This window comes from Podarcis filfolensis (assembly GCF_964270895.1).
Source record: "Podarcis filfolensis genome assembly, chromosome: 2".
NCBI lineage: Eukaryota > Metazoa > Chordata > Lepidosauria > Squamata > Lacertidae > Podarcis > Podarcis filfolensis.
The window spans coordinates 28698532-28721228 of record NC_139605.1 but is presented as its reverse complement, the minus strand read 5'-3'; positions in this window follow the sequence as shown (position 1 = coordinate 28721228).

Here is a 22697-nt window from a genome sequence, read left to right as displayed (position 1 = left end):
TGAAGTTGTGGTTGCACACATGTCAGTCCAGGTACACACTTGTAACACCTTCTCCTTAGGGTCCTGGGGTAGGTAACAACAATCAAAACACAATGTTAATATTAAAATACCACACCACCACACAACATTATAATCAGTTTAAAAAAACCTTAAAATTGCAAAAGTTGTTGTGCTGGACTTGTAAGCTTGGACTTGGAGCACATGTGTTGACATGGCAACATTTCAGCAAAGTCATTGACCGATTTGATTAAGATATTTAGCAACAGCATGATAATCTGCTACATGACAGGGCTCGTCAATTGTTTAACTGCAGTTCCGATCAGTGCCATCAAATCTTAGCCAATGGTTAAGGGTGATGGGAGTTGTAGTCTGACAACATCTGGGGTCCCAGTGTTGAAGAACACTGCTGTATTTTTTATATTATTATTATTATTATTATTATTATTATTATTATTATTATTATTATTATTAGAATTTATATACTGGTTCACAGAATAAAAGCAAGATATAAAACAACAAAATACATAATAAAAATAAAAACAACAACCCAATACCCCCCCCAACAAAAACAAAACACATTTTAAAAAGGCATAGGATGTCAATCAGATCAACCAAAGGCCTGGTTTAAAAAGGAACGTTTTTGCCTGGCGCCTAAAGGTGTATAATGAAGGCGCCAGGTGAACTTCCCTGGGGAGAGCATTCCACAGCCACTGCAGAGAAGGCCCGTTCTCATGTTGCCACCCTTCAGACCTCTTGAGGAGGAGGCACATGAAGGAGGACCTGAGAAGATGATCTCAGGGTCTGGGTAGGTTCATACAGAAAGAGGTGGTCCTTGAGGTATTGCTGTAGAGGGAACATGGCCAGCTGAAGCCAGGAGAAACAGTTCACCTGTGTTCTATCTGATTCCCAAAGACCCTTTGACCATGGAATAAGACTCACCTGGTAAGACGCAAGCCATAAAAATAGGATCACATCTGACAAGCACCATAGAAGGACAGACTCACCCCACAGATGAGGCTACTACAGCTTCATCAAAACAAGCCACAGAATGCATTGGCGTAGCTACCCTTAGTGCTGTTTAACATTTATGGAGCACCAGCTGTGTGCTCTGACTGTCTATAGGATCAGAGTGCATGTTAATGATGAGATGTGAGTGCCTTCTGTGCCCCTGAACAGAATACGCATTTAAGCATATCATTCCAAGACAGAATGTGTCCTGCTAGGATTTTTCCCTCTTAATTAAAGTTACGCGAGTTATGAAATACTTTCCTTTATATTAAGCTCTTATTCCTGTGGAGAAATTTCTATTTGTTTTTATCTCATTTGAGCTTCAAGGTTAATCTTGGTTTAAGAATTTTGCTCACTGTGACAGCAAACTCATTGTGCTCCATTCTGATCTCTTTTTTTGTGTGTGTATATCTCTCTCCCTGTGTCATGCTGTGCCCAAATGCTACTAGCTAGGGCATCCTCTGTGTGCTAGGCAGCCTACAGACGTTATGAAAACGATGCCTCTGTAAATACATAGAGAAGAGAGTGTTTTTCTTCTCCTTCTTCTCAAAGGAGGACATTTCCTTTCCTTTTCAGAACCAGGAGAGGACCACAGATTCATAAATGGAGGGTTCAGAACAATGGCTTACTTTGCAGCAAGTCGGAATTCTATGTTTGATTTTTACCGTATGATCTTTCACAGTTACAAGTATAGAAGAACTTTCCAAACCCTAATCATAGAAATACTGGCTTGGCAACGGTGAGAGTCTTGGCTGTGTGGCTAGGTGGGTAGTGGAGCTATGTATAGGTCCCATTGCGTCTCTCCCTTCCCAGGACCCTTCTCAAACTGGGCTTCTGGCATGTGCATGTAGAGTAGAAGGATCTAGGACACCAAAAACCCAGCATAACAGAGGGCAAATTGGCTCATATCTAAAGCTAGTAGAGATGCTATTATTTCTGTTGCCCCTTTAAGTGGTGTTGCTCCTCCTCTCTGTTGCCCTTTTGTGCTTGGCTACAGAGTTGCATAAGCCCATAGGAGATCTAGGGTGCAGAAAATCAATGGAGATGGAAGGAATTGCAGGTGTCCTTAGGAAAACTACATTTCCCATTGTCCCTTGCACCCTTAGGGTTCCTTCCAACTGCACACGTCTATGATTATATGATTGGGTCGCCTTCTGGTGCACATTTCCTGTTTTACTTTGCGGCTCATGTTGAAGATACAAATATAGGAAGAGCCTGCAGGATCAGGCTACTGGCCCATCTAGTCCAGCATCTTGTACTCACAGTGGGGAGCCCTTGTGGTTTCCAGCAACTGGCGTGCAGAAGCATTAAGTGCCTCTGAGCATGGAGGCAGGGCACAGTCATCATGGATAGTGTCCATTCATAGCCTTATACATAGTGACATCGTGGCCATTGTCATAGTGAAGCAGTACCACCTGTCCCCAAGAGAAGAAAATTTAAGCAGAGTATAGGATATACTATATTAATGGTGTCAAAACATGGAAGGAGAAACATGTAAGTGCCCAAAGAGCTTCCCTGGGGATGCCATTCCACAACATTGGCACCACAACTGAACAGGCCATATCAGGAGCAAGCCGGCAATAAATTACACTGTGCAAGTTAACTCTTTATTAGCAAAAACACAATCAACATGAAGTAGTTACTGAGATTGAAGGTCCCCACCTCCTCATAGCTGCCTAAGTGCCATCTTCTCCAGTGTTTTTCCAAGCAACCAGAGACTGTGTCTGAGCATCACCAATCTCTCCTCTGCCCTTTTCATGCCTCTTTTGTTTCTGGAAGACAAGGGGGGAGGAGGGCTTGTCACAGCAGGAGGGGGAGACATCTGTGACTTCACCAGCCTGACTCATCTCTGCCTCTTGACCTCTTCTCCCCTGCTTCAGCTTCTGTTGCTGCTTCTAGGCTGCTTTCTTCTCAGCTCATTAAGCCCTGTTACTTCTTCAGCTTCTGACACCTCCTCTTCCTAGTCTTTCCCCTCTTCTCCCAGTGGCCACTCATCATTGTCCTACCACCACTACCCAGGCTCTGAGCCTTCTTCCCATGGTGGTTCCTCAGCTGGTTCCTCCCATGGGTCCCAACATTCCTCTGCGTCCAACCAGTCCATGATAGGCCAAGCCTCTTGTCCCATGCTGCTGCTATTCGACCAGAGTACAAGACCTCTGATGTCAAAGTACAGCACCATTTTCTTACCTTATAAGAAGCTGCTTGACACTGAACAGTCAAGCCACTGGCCCATCTGGCTCATCACACACCTGAGTTTCAGACAGGAGGCTTTCTGAGTCTCACCTGGAGATGTCAGGGATTAAATTTACGGCCTTTTGCGTGCTCTACCGCTGAGCTATGGACCTTCCCCGTTGTCAGAAAACTGATGGGGAGAGATTAACGGGTAGACATCATTCAATCTGTCAGCATTGTGGCATCTTGCGTGGTTCTTTTAATATAATAATAATTAAAACAATGGCTGACAAGAATGATCTTGTGTTCAGAGACGCAGTAACAGCATTTCACTTTGGTTTGATCACAAGCTTTTAAAATCTCTTCAGTACCTAACACAGCAGGATATCGCTGACCTCCAAGTTCTAATTGCACTACTTACCTTCCTTATAACTTTATATTTGGGAACAAAGCACCCTTAAAGAGGCGATGTTCTAATGAGGGTTATCCTAATGGGACACAACATTGCTAAGGCCACCATAGAGTAAGCCCTATATCACAGAGAAAAGGAGAAGGATTCTTTTTTGCCTTTATAATGAGGGTGAAATCCAATTTATCCACTGTATAACCCCATTTAACCATAGAAAATGTTGTTGAGGACCAAAAGATAAAATATAGATCCTATGTTCTTCCCCCCACACTTGATCTTTTGTGTTTGATCATAAATGCTTATTGTGAAAGGATGTCTCATACCTCCAAGCTACACACTGTTTGCTACTCATTAGCAATTTATAAATGATATTTTCTCCCTGGTGACATATCTTTTGATATGATTCTCTAATAATAATATCCACCAATATTAAAATAAGAACATCCCCATGTATTGTGATCACCTTCAACCACATTTCCTCACGAAAATTAAATTTTAGCACACCAACTGATATTGTATGCATATATTTGTCTACCATCATTATAAATCTCCTAAGGGTCTCTATAAAATGATACTTTTTGCCTCTTTGCAGTAATTCTACCTAATGCTCCAAAGCAAGAAACTAATTACATGCTGACTTTTCAGTAACTTTGATCTTCAGTATACCATACTACGGAGGTTTCTATAGGTAATCATATAATTATAATACACTAAGTAGGGTGAAATCAGCCATCAACTTCTTTTATTTAAATTGCATTAGTGAGCTTTATTGGGGAGGGGGAGAAACCTCATTTCATTTTAAAATATATTAATCGTTTCTCCAGCAGTTTGCTGTTTAGAATCAGCAACTATATAAGTTGAGGATATAAAGTTTCAGACTAAAATCTAATTATATACACTAATGTTTATAACAAATGTCTCATTTTAACGCAAGGAGCTTCATTGGAGGAAACTATGTGAGGAATTCTTCAAAAAATATGCTTAAGGAAGGCCAGGGATAAATGATAGTGTTGTTAGGAAATTACAGAGTTTTCTCTGGGGAAGTGCTGAGTCTATAGAGAAAAAAAAAGTTACCTCATTTTGCACTTTCATGATGAATTGGTTAGATACTTCCTGCACATACACAAATACTGAAAACAATTTGTGCTTTCAGCTGAAGTCTATTAGGGTATACAAAAAAATCCTAGATTTTGCCTTTGAAAGCTGAGATTCTGACCTATCGTATTCAGAGGCACTGAAAGGAAACAATAGTTCTATATAGCTTTGTTATCGAAAGGCTGGCTTGCAGGAAGAAATGTCAGTCTCTCAGGTGCCTCCTGTCATGTGCTGATCTCAGATCTCTATGCACAAGCACATCATGCCCACCCAAACTATCCATCCATCACAACAAGAAAGGGATGGCCACATCACTGAGATGGCTCACATATAGAAGGATGTCTACCAGGTATGTGGAACCTGTGGTCCTATAATCCCTCATCTTTGACCATGCTGACTGGGCTTGGCTGGCATCAGATCCAGCAACATCAGGAGTGCTGAAGGATCCCCATATGTTTTGTCAAAGACGTCTTTGTGTACATTTGGCTAACTCACCTACTTACTTTCAGTACAATATTGGGGTGCCAGCTCTTCAGCTTCCCAGAGGGAAGCAAAAAGACGAAAACCTGCCTTGCACTTCTTTGCTGCCATTTGTTTTTCTCCATAGGCATCTGGTAATTCAGTGAAGAAGAGAACACTGGGTGCCATTTTGAGGGTGGCTGAACCTGGTGGCATAGGAAGGGGGTGTGGGCCACTGCGGGTGTCATCACTGAGGGGGGTGACCACGGGGCCTGGCCTGCAGTGTGCTGAGCCACATGTATCTCCTGGGTGGCTCAGGCACCTGCAGGCTCCACAATGCCCAAAACGGCAACGTGGGGCTTGCAGACTCCATGGAGGTTCCACGCAGCTTGCTCTGCCCTGACTTGCCCTGCCCTGTGGGCGGCTTGCCCCGCCCCCAGGTGCAGGGCATTTGTGCTGCCCCGGGCGCCTGAGCAGCTAGCTACGCCACTGCCTGAACCACATGGCTTCTCTATTGAAAAGCTTTGGTTCATTCTACCTGGATGATGTCCAAGCAAAGCTTCTTCCTGACTCTTCTCCCTAGAGTGCCATTTTATATCTCCACAGGAGAAATGGCAGAGGCATATCTGTCCACAACCTTGCTACAAGCCTGTGACAGGCAATGATGTTCTTCCCTTCATTTGAATCAGGCAGACATGTATGATTCCTTGCACCATCTTAGCTTTGCTCCATGTTCATCAAGACTGCAACGCTGCATTTTTTAAGCCTTAGGACAGTGGTTCTCAATCCCCCCCCAGACCACACTTTCAGGGGGGGGGGGGGAAGGTTGTGCCACACTGAATTTTTTTATGGATAAGAAATACATTGGAAAACAAAAAGAAACAACTTCTTAGCAGTGCTTGATTTATATGGAACACTACCTCTCATTACAATGTTGATTCTGTATTATGTGCTATGTGTCCTTTTGAAAAGAGATGTAGGTGGTCCCAACAATGAGGGGTGTATCCACATCTGTCCAATGGGTGAGCATATAGGTAAAAGATAAAGGTAAAGAACCCCTGGACGGTTAAGTCAAGTCAAAGGCGACTATGGGGTTGCGGCGCTCATCTCGCTTTTAGGCCGAGGGAGCCGGTGTTTGTCCACTGACAGCTTTCCAGGTCATGTGGCCAGCATGACTAAACCGCTTCTGGTGCAACGGGACACCATGCCGGAAGCCAGAGTGCATGGAAATGCCGTTTACCTTCCTGCCACATTGGTGCCTATTTATCTACTTGCACTGGCATGCTTTCAAACTGCTAGGTTGGCAGAAGCTGGGACAGAGCAATGGGAACTCACTCCATCGCAGGGATTCAAACCGCTGACTTTCTGATTGGCAAGCCCAAGAGGCTCTGTGGTTTAGACCACAGTGTCACCCGCATCCCATATTGCAATACCACTTCCTTCTTCACATGAAGGGAAGGCCTAATCAGAGGAGTATTTTCAAATGCATATCAAGTAACTACACCCAGCCTTGTAGACAGGACCTAGAATCAAGCTAGACTGAAAGCAGCATGTTGGGGACAAACAGGAATGATTCCAGATTGAGAAACACTACATTTTTGTGCTACAAACAGATTAGTGCATATGCAGATTTAGATCTTCATTTCAGAAATGAGTGTTGCTGGATCGCAGTTCTGTCTGGAAGCAGTACTCCCTGACTTGCAACCCCTCATCCCAAAATGAATGGGTTGGGTTTTGGGTTTTCTGTGTTGTGGGAAGGACAGCTTGGCTATGCTCAGAGTTGGAGCTCTTTGTTCATACAAGAGCTTTTCACACTCCACAGCTGAATTCTGGTGGTGGAAACAAGCAAATCCAGAGCTCTCTAATTATTTAGGGGCTCCTCTATTTGCTTTAAACTCACTTCAGTGGAGATCAGCCACTTGATTGTGGAAACAAATTAGAAATGGAAGGGAGTTTTCTATGGATAACTGGTGTCGGTGCACTGTGAGATGCAAGTAGCTTGTGACAATGGAGGGAAAGGCTCATAGAGCATAGCAAACTGCACCACCTTGCCCACTGAGCTCAACAGTACTGTTGTATTAGGTTATGGGATTCAACTTCCCACTTGCATGCCATTGTTCCCTATTGATTGGTTCTTGGGTAGGGTTAATAGGACACTGAATGCCCTCCATTCCCTAGGAAAATAGAGGTGCACACTGTTGACAGGGGTAAGTGTGTGTGTGTGTGAGAGAGCCCCTTTCTTCCATATTCCATTACATAAAGCTACAGCCTGTCACAAATTGGTTCTTTGTGAGCACTAAGCTAGTGGAACCTAATAACCATACCTCAGTCTGAGTTTCCTTTCGAATGACTCAGTGCTGTGGAAAGGAAACATCATGTTGTTTGTGAAACAGGGCTTTACCTTTACCACATCCCATATGTGTACCTTTGTTTGCCTAATAATATTCAAAGCCACAGAAAATCTGAGCCACACATTCACTTTAAAGCTGAACAAACAAAAAATTGTTTTGACTTATCATCAATCATGTCATGTGATCACAGGGCATATTGTGTGCAAATAGCGCTTGTTTTATCTGGAGTTTCAACCTTTAAAAAATTCAAAACAGTAAAGTTGTTTATTTGACCTGGGACTTGACCCTCCGATTTTAGCACTGCATTTTGACAAAGCGGTAGAAAGAAAACACATTTTGCTTTTAAACTCTCGTGGTATGAAGGAAAACCTGGTTTCCCGGGAGACTTTCCTTTTTTAACATACTCCTTACATCTGTAATTTAACAATAGGAACTTTATATTTCATATTTTGTTTTTACAGAGACGAAGAGAGGGAAAAGTGTTTACTCGGTGCAGTGCATGGTAGTGACTCTCTCATTATGAGAAACTGCAGACACAGTGTGTGCATTTAGCTCTGGGAATTGCATCACTTAAGGGCCCTGTGGTTAGACAGATGAAGCCAGACAGACAATAAGAAATAACAGTTGGAAAGCCGTACACATAAAATGTTTGCACAGATCCTATTAGCAAATCATCTGCTTTGGCGAATATACTTCTCGTGCGTAGACTTGAATGTTGCAGTGGAGTATCTGCCTTTTCCTAACAGTATAACTTACCTCGGGTTACATACGCTTCAGGTTACATACGCTTCAGGTTACAGACTCTGCTAACCCAGAAATAGTACCTAGGGTTAAGAACTTTGCTTCAGGATGAGAACAGAAATCGTGCTCCAGCGGCGTGGCAGCAGCAGGAGTCCCCATTAGCTAAAGTGGTGCTTCAGGCTAAGAACAGTTTCAGGTTAAGAACGGACCTCTGGAACGAATTAAGTACTTAACCTGAGGTACCACTGTAATTTCTAATACAGATTAAGGATCCAGCACCAGCTCTGTGTCTCTCATGCACCTTTCCAGTAATTTCTAGTAGGAAACCATGTGACACTTTGGGTATTTCTCCGCCCCATTTCAGTTCATTGGCTGTGGCTTGCAAGGGGCAGGCCATCACAGAATGCAGCTGCATCATATGAGGTGATTCTTTTATAGGACATCGCCAGGGGATGCATGGGACAGTGTTGGATAGCAGCAAGCATTCCTCCATCATACATGGCTGCATCAGTTAAACTATGGTTTAGCACTAAGTCATAGTATAGCACTAAGGTCACTAGTGTGGTGCCCACAGGGGCAATGATACCTGAAGGAGCATCTCCACCCACATCGTTCTGCCCGACACTGAGATCCAGCGCCGAAGGCCTTCTGGCGGTTCCCTCACTGTGAGAAGCAAAGTTACAGGGAACCAGGCAGAGGGCCTTCTTGGTAGTGGTGCCCGCCCTGTGGAACACCCTCCCGCCAGAAGTCAAAGAAATAAACAACTATCTGACTTTTAGAAGACATCTGAAGGCAGCCCTGTTTAGAGAAGCTTTTAATATTTGATGAATTATTGTGTTTTAATATTTTGCTGGAAGCCGCCCAGAGTGGCTGGGGAAACCCAGCCAGATGGGCGGGGTATAAATAATTTGTTGTTGCTGTTGTTGTTGTTTATTCCCTTCGGGATTTCTCCTGGCCCTCATGAAGTCTCTGAACCTCCACAATGTCCCCTTTGTCATGAAGTGGTGAGCAGGGGTTACTGCCCCCCCCATATATAGAAGGAGCTGAAAGAGGAAGTTAGAAGAGCAACACTCTGCCTGGCTTCCTCTTTCAGCTCAATGCACTTCTGATTAGAGGAATAAAAAATGGAGCAATCGTGATGGTAGGAAGAAATGTAGAGTGGTCTGAATGAACAACAGGGGCATGAGGGGAGAGAAAGAGTCTGGAGTGAGAGAGAGAAAAAGTGAACACACAGGCACAGACCCCTACCTCTGAGCCAATAAAATGGATCCTCTTGAAATTACTTTTTTTTCTTTAATGAGTCAATTGCCATAAAAAAGCATGGATCTGAGGCACTGTTCCTTATAATTTTTACAAAGGGAACCCCTTCAAAACACTATGAAATCAAATGTCATCTCAATGCTGACAGATGTATTTTTTATGTTAGACTCCGCTAACCCAGAAATATGACCTCGGGTTAAGAACTTTGCTTCAGGATGAGAACAGAAATTGTGCAGCAGCAGCGCAGCGGCAGTGGGAGGCCCCATTAGCTAAAGTGGTGCTTCAGGTTAAGAACAGTTTCAGGTTAAGAACGGACCTCTGGAACAAATTAAGTTCTTAACCCGAGGTACCACTGTACACCCAAGTATTCTGACTGTGTGTGTGTTACATAGCTGCTGAGAACATTTTCTCCACCCTCTGTCCTCACACTGTGGCTACAAGATGGAGAGTAGCCTTTCTTTTTTGCAGGGGTACAACGTGGGACTGCGGAACAGAAGAGAGCAGTAGCTTCGGAGATGGGGTTGGGAAGGTGAAAAGTGAACTTAATAGTTTTATGGGGTGGGAAGGGGAAGCTCTAGGGGGTTAATGTGTGAGGAGGTGGTGGTGGGGGGGTGGCAAGAAGAGAGGAAGCAGAGGATCAGCTCCTAGTTAAACAAAAAGAAAGAATAACCTAACAGTGGAGCTCAGCTACTAGGTTTTGCAGTAATGAAAAAGAAGCAGAAGTGGAGAGCCATCTTTTGTTTATTTGAGATGGTGTTTTGAATTACCTATGCGGAAAAAAAGTTTTGTTACATTGCAGATTTTATGAAGACAATTAGCATTTGGACAGCAGACTGAGCAGACATGCAGGTCACCTGCTCACTTTCTCTCTCCATATGATGAGTTGCATTATATTTCTATTTATATTCTAGTAATTATGTATACATTTGCATAAATACATATATATTAGCACATGCAAATCATATGCAGAGTAGTGTCTTCTCTTTTTTGGGGGTGTGTGTGTGATGCAAATCTTCCCTTTTTGGCAGTGTATTAATAACCACCTAGTAGTGTTGTTATTATCCTATGTTAAAACCATGCAGATTCATTTTTATTTATTTATTTATTGGATTTCTATACCACCCTATACCTGGAGGTCTCAGGGCGGTTCACAAACAAAATCATAATATATAAAATCAAGTTAAAAACAATAACCCAGTAAAAAAAACAAACCCAAAAGAGCCACATTCTAAAAGGGTATTGGATGTCAATAAGATCAACCCAGAGCCTAGTTAAAAAGGAACATTTTTTTCCGGCGCCTAAAGGTGTATAATGAAGGTGCCAGGCGAACTTCCATGGGGAGAGCATTTCACAGACAGGGAGCCACCCTCAGTGTCTCTCGAGGAGGAGACACATGAAGGAGGGCCTCAGAAGACGATATCAGGGACCAGGTAGGTTCATATGGGAAGAGGCGGTCCTGGAGGTATTGCAGTCTTGAGCCGTTTAAGGCTTTCATGAGCAGTGGCGTAGCAAGGTCACAGGTACCCGGTGTGGAAAATTTCTTGTCAACCCCTCAAGTGAAATTATTAAAAGAAGGAAAAATAAGATACAGTTGCAAGTGTTATTTTCTGGTTTATTTACTTAACATTGTGAGAATAAACACTTAAAACCTTTTTTTCACGATGGGAATTTCTTATTTTAAAAACAAATATTTTTGCCATTTTGTCACCCCCCTCAGTGATGACACTCGAGGCAGACCACACCCACTGTATCCCCCTTCCTACGCCACCTTGGATCCATGCATTTGTGATGGCTAGCAAGCATCAAATCTGTGATATTTATTGTTAAGTCCCATAGTGTAAGCCAGGCATGGCCAAACTTGGCCCTCCAGCTGTTTTGGGACTACAGCTCCCATCATCCCTATCTAACAGGACCAGTGGTCAGGGATGCTGGGAACTGTAGTCACAAAACAGCTGGAGGGCCAAGTTTGGCCATGCCTGGTGTAAGCTTTGATTTGACGGTGTTATGTGAGACTCAATAAACGTTTGTAATTTCAAGAGAATCTGTTTTAACAATACCGGAACCAACTTTTCCCTAGCCTCTTAGAAAAGTAAAGTATGTCCTTACTTTATCTGTTTTTATAAGTTGGGGCAGGGAGTGATGCAATCAGAAGAATGGTACCTTTGCCGTATGCCTTGCAAGGGAAATTAGCAGGGACCTGCAGAACTGGAAATGGGAAAAGATCTCTCCAGAGAGCCTCTTTGTAGCATAATACAGGGGACTCTGGTGTACATATAGGCAACAAGCACATGGTAGTTTATATGCATAGATGCAAATTTAGAAATAATGATATATCTCACCATGGAGATATAATGATATATCTCACCATGGAGGGGAAAGGCACCAGAAGACATGTGTGCCTACTTCTACACAGGGCTCTCCGCCCCCAGCAGGAACTCAACAGAATTCAGGTGGGCGCCACTTCTATTATAAGAGAACAAGGGAGGTGTTCATGGTGAGTTCTGGCTCCCAGTATGTTTCCGAACACAATTTAAAGTGTTGGTGCTGACCTTTAAAGCCCTAAATGGCCTCGTTCCAGTATACCTGAAGGAGCGTCTCCATCCCCATTGTTCTGCCCGGATACTGAGGTCCAGCACCGAGGGCCTTCTGGTGGTTCCCTCGCTGCGAAAAGCCAAGTTACAGGGAACCAGGCAGAGGGCCTTCTCGGTAGTGGCAACCGCCCTGTGGAACACCCTCCCACCAGATGTCAAAGAGAAAAACAACTACCAGACTTTTAGAAGACATCTGAAAGCAGCCTTGTTTAGGGAAGCTTTTAATGTTTAATAGGTTATTGTATTTTAATATTCTGTTGGAAGCCGCCCAGAGTGGCTTGGGAAACCCAGCCAGATGGGCAGGGTATTAATAATAATAATAATAATAATAATAATAATAATAATAATAATAATAATTCTTTTTCTAGAAAAATAGCACTGCTTCTACTTCTGCTGAGCAGGTGCTGCTAACTGCTGAGGGGGGATTTCAAGGTTCCTCTCCCTTGTCTTATGGTTCCTTATCTTGAAATCAGGCTTGGGCTGGGGGACACCTTCAAAAAGAGAGCTGCCCTCTAGCAGCCCTTCAAAATAGAGGACTGCCTTTTGTAAAGCAGCACACGCCACCCTAATTCATGGGGTTGCAATCACGGAGTTGTTAAAGCTATAGACCTTGTGAGCAGTACCCACACATGGCTTCTCTAGGCACCCAAGGAAAGCAGACCACAGTTCAGTGTGGATGGGATGTTGCCATGCCGCAAGGGAACAAAGGCAGCAGAAAAGAAAAGCACATCGCTAGGCCCCACTGCCCTCAACATCCAACAGATCCTCCTCTCTGCAGAGACACCACAACATTTGATTGCTTTCATTTCTTCAAGAAATCGGAAATTTTGCTATTCATGTCATTGGGGTAGGTTAGATCAGAACCAGGATGACAAAGTCCCCTTCATTTCTGTCTTCCCTGCAGTTTGGTGTGCAGCTAATTGTATCTGGATGAATAATTCTAATAAAGCTGTGACCTTTAATGCCAACTGTTGGTTTTAATTTTAATTCATAGGCAGTCGTCTCAGTGTGAGCTCTTCTTGGACGTGAGCAGCAGAAAGGCCACTGTGAATATTTACATTTATACACACATACAGGCACACGGAGGCACAGACACAAAACAAATACAGGCACAAGGAGGTATCCCACGGGGTGAATTCTTATATTGTAGATCTTTTAAAAGGGAACAGCACATTGCCGGCTTTGGAATAAAATTGTATCAATTCCTCCGAATCAAAGAGGAGTCAAAGGGATGAAAAAGGCATTCATAACTAGAAAGCAGCCCCCACAGCTCATGAATAGACTAATTATGTGACAGCCCCACAGGCAAATGCAAAGTTACCAACACAATTGCCTTTGGAACTCACAGAGGGGTCAGACACTACCCTTGGAATATTATCTTCTGTAGGAGAACACCTGGGCCCTGTACTTAACAGGGCTATTCAAAAAAACATAACAAGGGGCAAATAGGAGGTGGTAACAGCTGTTCAAAGCACATGGAAACTTGCCACGGAGATGATTTTGAAGGCTTATATCTCCCAGGTTCCCCACCCCCTCCTTCTGCTTTGCAAGAATCTACTGACAGAGGAGTCTTATTTTTTATTGTGTTTTTTTTTTTGCCAGAGTGCTTTCTAGACAAAGTTGGCAAGGGATGGTAAGCCTTTATCATAGGCAGGAATGACTGATGGTTACATCGTTCGGGTTTGAGTGCCAGTGCAATGTTGAGACAAATATGACCCAGGGTTTTTAGTATTCTTCCTGGTGAGCTGTTTATCGCGCATTCATCCCAATTTACTTGCAGAAAGCTCATGCAGAGGTTAGGTTATAGCCGATCTTTCTTGAGCATTCATTCTGATTTGTGTTTTTTTTGGGGGGGTGGAATTATACAACAATGATCATTCATCTTGAATTCATTCTGATTTGCTTACAGGGAGGTCATGCCACTTCCCATTAACCATTTGTTCACCCCACACTTTTCGGTGCATCTCTGTCACTTTCCTCATGGCAAAATGGTCTCTTTTGTTAAAAGTGGTTTTGTCACACCTGGACACTTTAATCCACTTCAGTTGTGCAAATCTAAATCTGCCACCATGCTCCCGAATCCATCCCGCAAAATACCGACAGTGCAAAGGCACCCAAAGTATCCCTTCCATTATGGCTTCTGTGGGGTTGCGGGAGGCACTGTTGCAACATGTGCCTCTCTTGCAGTGCTCAAGTAATGCTGAAAGTGCCGTGCCATTTGAGAAGAAGCTCATGCTGTAGTTACTTCCTGTGTTAGCGCTTTACAATGTATGTGGGTATGTGGCCCTAATAAGAGCCATCAGGTTCTGCTTCAAAAAGGGTTGACAAAGCATAGAATAAACCAGTTATTTCCTGCCCAGATTCCAGGGGTGGATTGCAGGATCTGGAATGGATTCTACAGTCTGGCCTGAAGCATAGACCTCTCTGCCCATGCTCTAAAGCAGCCTTCCCAAGATGTGCTGGCTGTAATCCCAAACATCTGGAGGACACACGGGTTGGAGATAGCTGTTCTAAAGCCTTTGGTGTGTGGTAATCACAGTGATATTGCTATCTCCTGCCATGGCTGATGCATCTAGGAGAGACGAAGACTAGTTGAGTATTTCTCTGCATTTGAAGAACACAGAGTTTCTGTAAAGATTAAGAATATTTGGTAGCAAGGATGGGAAATCAACGTCACTTTTTTGTGTTAGAAATAGCTGGAATTAAAACCACCCCCCAGTTGTGGAGTGTTTCACACATTGTTGATTGGGTGCTACCCCATTAGAAATAATAAAGCATTCTTTGTGAGTCCTGACTTGTCTGGTTAATTCACACATAATAACCCATTATCCTGTTACATAAATGTTTCATAGGTTTTGGTGGTTCTTTTTGTTTCATTTGGGATGGGTTTTTCTTTCCTTTTCTTTTTGCATTTGCTGTGCTAGGATCCATGACTATCATATGGTTTTAGAATTTATAATCTAATTCAATTCATGCTTCATTTCTGAGAGAGTCTGAAGTGATTCAGTATGTGTGGTTTTAACTAAAATAATATTTTGTTAGCTACTAATATCCCTATGAGATGAAGTAATACCATTCTGTGTTCATCTTAATTAACCAACATTAACTATCATTAGACTTTTATATGGTACAATGCACATTGCTTCATAACTTCAGCTTAGATCTCATCCAGCTAGATTATAATGCATAATATCAATCATGACTTCCTCTCAGCTCTCCTAATGCCTAGCTCTGGTTTGAAAAGTTAAGGTCAGTGTTAAGTGTTACACTTCAGATGAAAAAGGTAAAATCTATGTTAATTAACAGTGTTAATTAAATGTTAATCAGTTAAATGAAAGCATTTTTCATCCATTTCCCCCACTAAATTGTGGTCAGGTAACCTTGCATACATTGCTGGAGATGTCAGAGGAGTATGTGATCACCCAGGGGAAGGAAGCCTACGACAAGTGCTGTTGCCAAGATAAAAAAAAAAATTGCTTATCTTGCCCAGAAAGGTCTAATTTAAAGGAGGAGCCCAACATCCAGACTGGTACAAATAGGAAATTGCAATTTGCCTTTCCACCAGGTGGCTTTGTGGCAGATGCAGGAATCATTCTAGACTTTCTGCTGCAGATCACATTCTATGGCTTATGCAAGGGGGTGTGGGGAAGCACTGGCCCAGGAACTAAAGATGCAGCACACCCTCCCCAGCTGTACCCCATCTCTCCAAGCCACCCCCTTAACCAGCCCTGCTTTGCACTTTGTTAAATAGTTTTATCTGATTGGAATGTGATCTTCAAGTGTGACAATGCTCCTTGGGTGCAGAATATAAAGAGGTGTGTGCGCATAGAAGCTAGCCTACTATACAAAGGTAAAAATCACATTTGTTGCTTTGCTACAGAAAACACCAATTTTTGCCAATGGCCCTGCCCAGCATTGACACACGGCCCTTGAAAAGTTCCCAAAAGGGAATGCTGCCCTTAGTCTGGAAAATGCTTCCAGCTTCATATGGGATATGAAGGAAAGGCATGGGCAGCATCAAGCCCAGCTATCTCTAACATTCTTCAAACCAATGGGTGACATCCAGTTGTGTCTTTCTGCTGCAGGAAGGCTTTTGGATCCAATGGAGGCTTCAGTGCGTGGAAAAGGTATGTGAAAGGAAGGATATTTTTTGGTGTGTCTGAAAACCTGGAGAGTCACTGCCAGTCAGAATCAACAATACTGAGCTACATAAGAATTGACCCAGACGTCAATGGGATAGCTGTGAATGGAAATATTCACATTGTTGTTGTTGTTGTTATTTTGCAGATCATGTAGTCATTATGATCAGTAAAACTAGATAATCTTAACTTAATGGAGTGTAAAAATACATTAGTGGTGCATTAGTGGAACTACAAATCAACTATCAACTATCTGAAATACGCTCTCTCTCTCTCTCTCTATATATATATATATTCGACCAGCTATACAGAATAAGATCCATCAGACTACAGGCTTAAAAATCTGTCCCACATCTTTAACATATTTAGGAATATTAATCCCCAAAAGCTTAAACTATAAAAATAAATTACAATCCCCTTATCAGAATGATTAAACTGATCAAAACTATTAACCAGATATTGGACAATTGGAATAAACTGAAAAGTATTCTTAACACATTTATTCATGGAGGGAAGAAAACAAGAACTGGACACACTGCTATGTGGTAAAGCATCCTACTATTCCTGCCCCACCCACCTGGTGACACCATGGGAAAGGATTGGCTTTAAAATAAATCATGACTTCTATAGAAACACCAAGCCTATAGTAAGGGATTTACTACAGGAGAAACTTGCAGAAAGAACTCATGCACGGATACAAATACATCAGAACCATCATCTTATATCCATCCTGAAGGTTTATCAAGCAAGCCACACAGAATTTACCTAGTTTCAAAAATGTATTGAAACAAAGGAAATCTAATGATAAGAGTGTAATGTCAGAGGTGTATTAAATTCTACTAAGGGAAACAATGGGCTCTACTGATAGCCTAAAAACATTGGTAGGAAGATGACACAGGAGTGCTCATTCATCCCAAAAAAAGGTAGGCCATCTGGATTAAAAGTCATTTCATTCTACTTCCACGTTTCTCAAAGAAATGCCTACAAAGCTGTACACAGATGGTATCCGTCTCCCCACAACCTGAACAAAAATCACTAAATGTACAAGTCCAAAATGTTGCAGATGGTAGGGGGAGACAGATACTTTCATATTTGGTGGATCTGTCCTGTAGTGCAAATCTTTTGGAAAAGGGTGTTCTATGAAGCAGGTTTGATTGAGTCTCAAACATTGACATTAGCCAGCAAGTACAATGGCTCCTTGGAGCTCTACTATCTTTTAAACAGCTTTGAACTTGTAGGAACCCCTACAGTGGTCTACAGAACCAGCTGTATATAAATTGACTGAGCAGCACATTCTTCAACAGGACTGAATAAATGAGCATTTTTGTAGTATACTTGCTTTAGCTACCTTGAATATGGAGTGAAAGTATGCCCCCAAACCATAACTGGTACAAAAAGAGAAAGGCAATAGGATTGTATCAAGCCAAATCTGCAACATAGTACAGTGGTACCTTGGGTTACAGACGCTTCAGGTTACAGACGCTTCAGGTTACAGACTCCACTAACCCGGAAATAGTACCTCGGGTTAAGAACTTTGCTTCAGGATGAGAACAGAAATCGTGTGGCGGTGGCAGCAGCAGGAGGCCGCATTAGCTAAAGTAGTACCTCAGGTTAAGAATAGTTTCAGGTTAAGAACGGACCTCCAGAACAAATTAAGTTCTTAACCCAAGGTACCACTGTAAAGGAAAAAAATATTGGGTTTATGCAGTTGGCTTCCAGTGATTTCCTTGCTTTGTCTGATCTCACACACTGTCTATGACGCCTAGTACACAGTGGCAAACTGAACAGTTGGCAAGTGTCAATGACTGAGATCCACCTGGACAGACTATGGCTTTCTTCCATAATCGAAGAAAGCATGCACCATCTGCATTTTATTCTTAGAGTATACACCACTATAGGAAGTGTCAAGTGCATGAGTTCATGTCTTCACGTAATGCATTTTGTTCTGGTTCCTGTGGCAGCATTTTTTGGGTGACCATGCTTGTGTTGTTTGTGGGGGAGAGCATTTCATTTTTTTATTATTAGTGGCAGATCACTTTTAGTGCACTATTATTGGTTTTGAAATGTTGCTTTTTAAAATTATTCTTGCATTTATATTTCACTTTTCCACCAAGGAGCTCAAGGTGGCATATAGCACCCCCCTCATTTTATCCTCACAACAAACTGGTAAGGCTGAGAAATGGTGGCTGGCCTGAGGTCATGAACCCTAGTCTACCAGGTCCTGATCCGACACTCTGACTACTGCACCACACTGGCTCATACAAGTACAAATAGTGCATTTATATGGATTGTTTTTTGAATGGACTGTTGTTAAAACCATGTTTATGGAAGACAATCTTACTTGGCTATGAGTGATCACCAAAGAAGAAGGCGATTTGGATGGACTTTATTGCTGCAAGTCACCTTGATACTCTTCTGTAGGACACGATAAATAAAGAAATAAAAATTAGGTAAGACAGATCACAATATTATATGTATGTGGCAGCAAATGAAAACTTTCAAAAAATCTAACCCGGTATCTAACCCATATAGAAATACAAAAATAATTTTTTTTAAAAAATTGCATACTATCTGCTGTTGGAGATCTGTTCAAGATCAGGCAAGATTTAGGGAAATCTGGAAAATAATTAGGAAAATAGATGGAATTACAAATGATACATTTGAATGAGACCCTGTGGTTATTCTGCTGGGAAACTCAAGGGACACAGTGCTTGAGAAATGACAGAACTATGGTAGCCAACAATATGCTGGTGGTGGTCCAACATAGCATAGCTGCCAATATGTCTGACGCTCTTTAGCCGACTAACCCAGTCCTGATCTAGAGAAAAATGTGCCTCAGACAATTAATTATTTGTATTTTATGGCTCCCTGTATTTTGCCATTTCATATTTTGCAATGGAGTATCTTGAAAAGCTTTCATGGCCGAGAATAAATAAGTCCAAGATTTCGCCTCTGCATGAAAAACACACCTTAATATTGTTCCTGTTTAAGACATCAAAGTTTGCTATGTTAATTGCAGGACTTCCAACCACAGCCTCTGGAACAGAAATAAATGATGCAGAGAGAAAAGAATTCAGTTACGTTACCTTATTTTAGTGCATCCTCCCCACCCCCTGCCTGCCCTTTATGGGCTTTACTTTATCTTCAAACTACATCTGCTATTTTACATGACTGACTATCATTAAGGCAGTTCCTATTTTGGGGCTCAAGTGTTTGAAACCTCCTGGCTGCTGAGAGGATGCTTTTCAGTCTGAAGCTGCACAGCTAATGAAAAGAGGAGCTTAACCATATGTTAGGCCAGTGATCCTGAGTTTCTGTTCTCTGGAGGCATTCCCCCCACCCCAGCATAGAAGATGAAACATACACTTCCCCTGCCTAAATAGAGTCATGGACTGCCAACAATATTCCTATGGAAGGCAGCAAGTGTGTAACCAGCAGCCTAAATAACTGGGGATGAGTAAAGATGTGATGTGTAAGGGACAGCCACAACATCCCATTCTTCTTCTATTGATGGCCTTGATCTTATCAACATATGAGACACACACACACACACACACACACACACACACACACACACACACATACCTAACCTAAGCTATCCACCATCTGTCTTTTCAGGGGCCTCCCTACTAGGTTTGGGATCTCAACTAATGAAGGTTCACAGACAATTTGAGCATAGGAAGCTGCCTTATATTGAGCCGGACCCATTGGTGTATCTGGTGTATTCAGGCTTGAGGGGTCCTAGGCAAAGTGTCCTCTGGTGGGCCCTTTTTTCTGTGAGTGGGTCTGGTGGGTTTGCCTTGCTATAGTGGCAGTGCCCTAAGAGTTGGGTGAGTCCACTCACCCTTTTAATTTGCCACAATGACCCAGAGCAAAGCTAGATCAGAGGCAATGTGGGAAATTAAAGGCATGGCTAGATTCTACTTCCTGATACTGATTGCAGAGATGTGTCAGGAAAAAAGTTTGAGGGCAGGAGAGGGCTCAAGGATGTCAGGTGCCGATGAACATGCACTGGAAGAGACAGATGGTGCATTGTTAAGGTTAAGGTTATATATATATAGGTTAAGGTTATATATATATATATATATATATAACCTATCAGGTAAAAAACAAACCACAATAATATAATTATTAAAACATACTAAAAAACTTTAACAGGATTATACAATTTCATGGGTGCTGCCCCAAAGCTTGGGAACAAGTCTGAGTGAACAAGTTTGTACTCCCCTGCCAAAACTCTCTGCCAATTCCATGAAAATGGGTAAGTAGTTAATCCAAGCCAGCCCTGCATTATGATACAGAATTATAAAATAGAAGGAAGTACTTCCAAATATACTTTCCCCCAGCGTCAAGCCCCTATATATGCATGTGCAACCAGGAGCGTGCAGCTTCTAGATTTGATGAGATCCAGGACTGTGCATTCTGAGTGGAAATGCTCGTAAGGGGATTATATCCAATGTGGACAGAAATCAGTGTAGTGCTTCATTGTACTGAAGTACACAGAACCAGTGTAGTGTGGTGTTTAGTTGGAATGGAGCTTGGGAAAGCCATGAAATTCAAAGCTAAACCGGTTTGCTTGGACCCCATTCTAAGGGGTAGGAGAACACTGGAAAGGCAATTGGGATCCCACCAGGAAATGAAAGGTGGTATTTCATTGTAGTAAAAAAGCACAACCTTGGATTCTCCGGGTTTAATCTAAGACTAAGTCAACCAAGAACAGCTTTCCTGTGGTTCCCCCCCACCAGAAGAGAATCACTGGATCAGAAACATATAGTCTCCTCCTGCTGTTTGCCAATCAGAGTTACAAACCCAGTGTGGCATGCCATGTACCCAGTGGCCCTGTAGTTCATTTATTTCTAATTTTTTGTCCAAAAGATTCTAGGAAAATGCACACTTTTGAATCTCTCTCCTACCACTTTTAAGGTTAGGAGAAAATTGTTTTATTCAAGCCAACCACTGAAGACGGAAAACAGAAAGATCACTTTCCCAAATATGATGTTTGCCCTTATGGCTTTGGGCCAAAAGGCTGGAGGTTAATTTCACTTCTGTGAAAAGGGCCAATACCACAGGTTACCTGCTATGAGTTATTTGCTTTAATGCATTGATTACTGGGTGAGTTCTTTGCCATTTGTTTTGCCAGATGTCAGATGTAATCATGGTGGTTTATTCTGACCTTAAGGTCTATTAATCTTGTTTTTTGGGGGGAGATTAAGTTAAGTCAGAAATTTTCATCTGAAGAAAAGTCTCCAGCTTCCAAAACAATTGAGGGATGGGTTCTTTGCTCATCAAAGAGTAACAGAATTTTTTAAATTCATATATTACATTGAGGTTCTCTTTGGCTTAAATTTAGCTGTGTGGCATATCCATAATTAGAAAGACATTTGCTAGCCAACAAGTAGTATTATGAATAATAATAATAATAATTTACATTTAATTAATTAAATTTGTATCCTGCCTTTCATCCAAGATCACAGGGCTGTTCGCAACATGAAAACACAAAATGAGAACACAAAATACAGAATAAAACAAAAACAAACCAATAACCCCATTCCCACAAACCCATTTAAAAGCCATAGAATGTTAATCAGCTGAATGCCTGGTTATAGAGAAATGTTTTTGCCTGGTGCCGCAAGATATGCAATGAAGGCACCAGATAACCCTTTCTGGGGAGAGCATTCCACAAATGGGGAGCCACTGTAGAAAAGGCCAGTTCTTGTACTGCAGCCTCCTGGACCTCTTGTAGAGGAGGCACCCAAAGAAGGGCCTCGTATGGTTATTACAGGATTTGAGTTGGCTCATAGGCAGTCCTTGAAGTACTGCGGCCCTGAGCCATTTATATCAACAGTACAATTTATGTACTAGATTCTGCTTTCTCTCACTTACCTTGTCACCAGCGTTACTCAGACCCTATCACCTGTCTTCTTTCAGTCCTGCCAGCTCCTGTCTTGCCAACTGCCTTGCCACAATCCTTCTGGCTCTAGAAAATGGCCTTCCATGCACTAGGTAACTTTACAAATACGGCTGTGACACCCCACACCCCACACTGAAGATGGGTGCTGGGTAATGTGGCCCCTATTATGGGTGTGTTAATAGATTAAAAACTTTTACTGTACAGTATTTCACAGATTAGAGGTCTAGACTTAACTGTCTGTGGGAGTGTTTAAGATTAATCAACAGTGAGGTGTTCTACTGTGAAGGCTTCCTGGTGTCCACTCAGAGGTTCAAAGTATGAGTGGCACTTCTGGACCAAACTGTATTTTTATTTAATTACACACTATGAGAATTTAATGCTCAGTGGTTTCATAAATAAGACACAAAGTTTATGTTAAAGCACAAACTCTTTCCAGGGACACTCTTAAACAGGACTCTGCTAAACCAAGTCTCAGGTACACTTTCCTCAGCTAGAATGGCTATCAGTGTACTAACCAGCAACACTCACTCAGCCCCTTATAGGATTTAACTTCTCCACAGA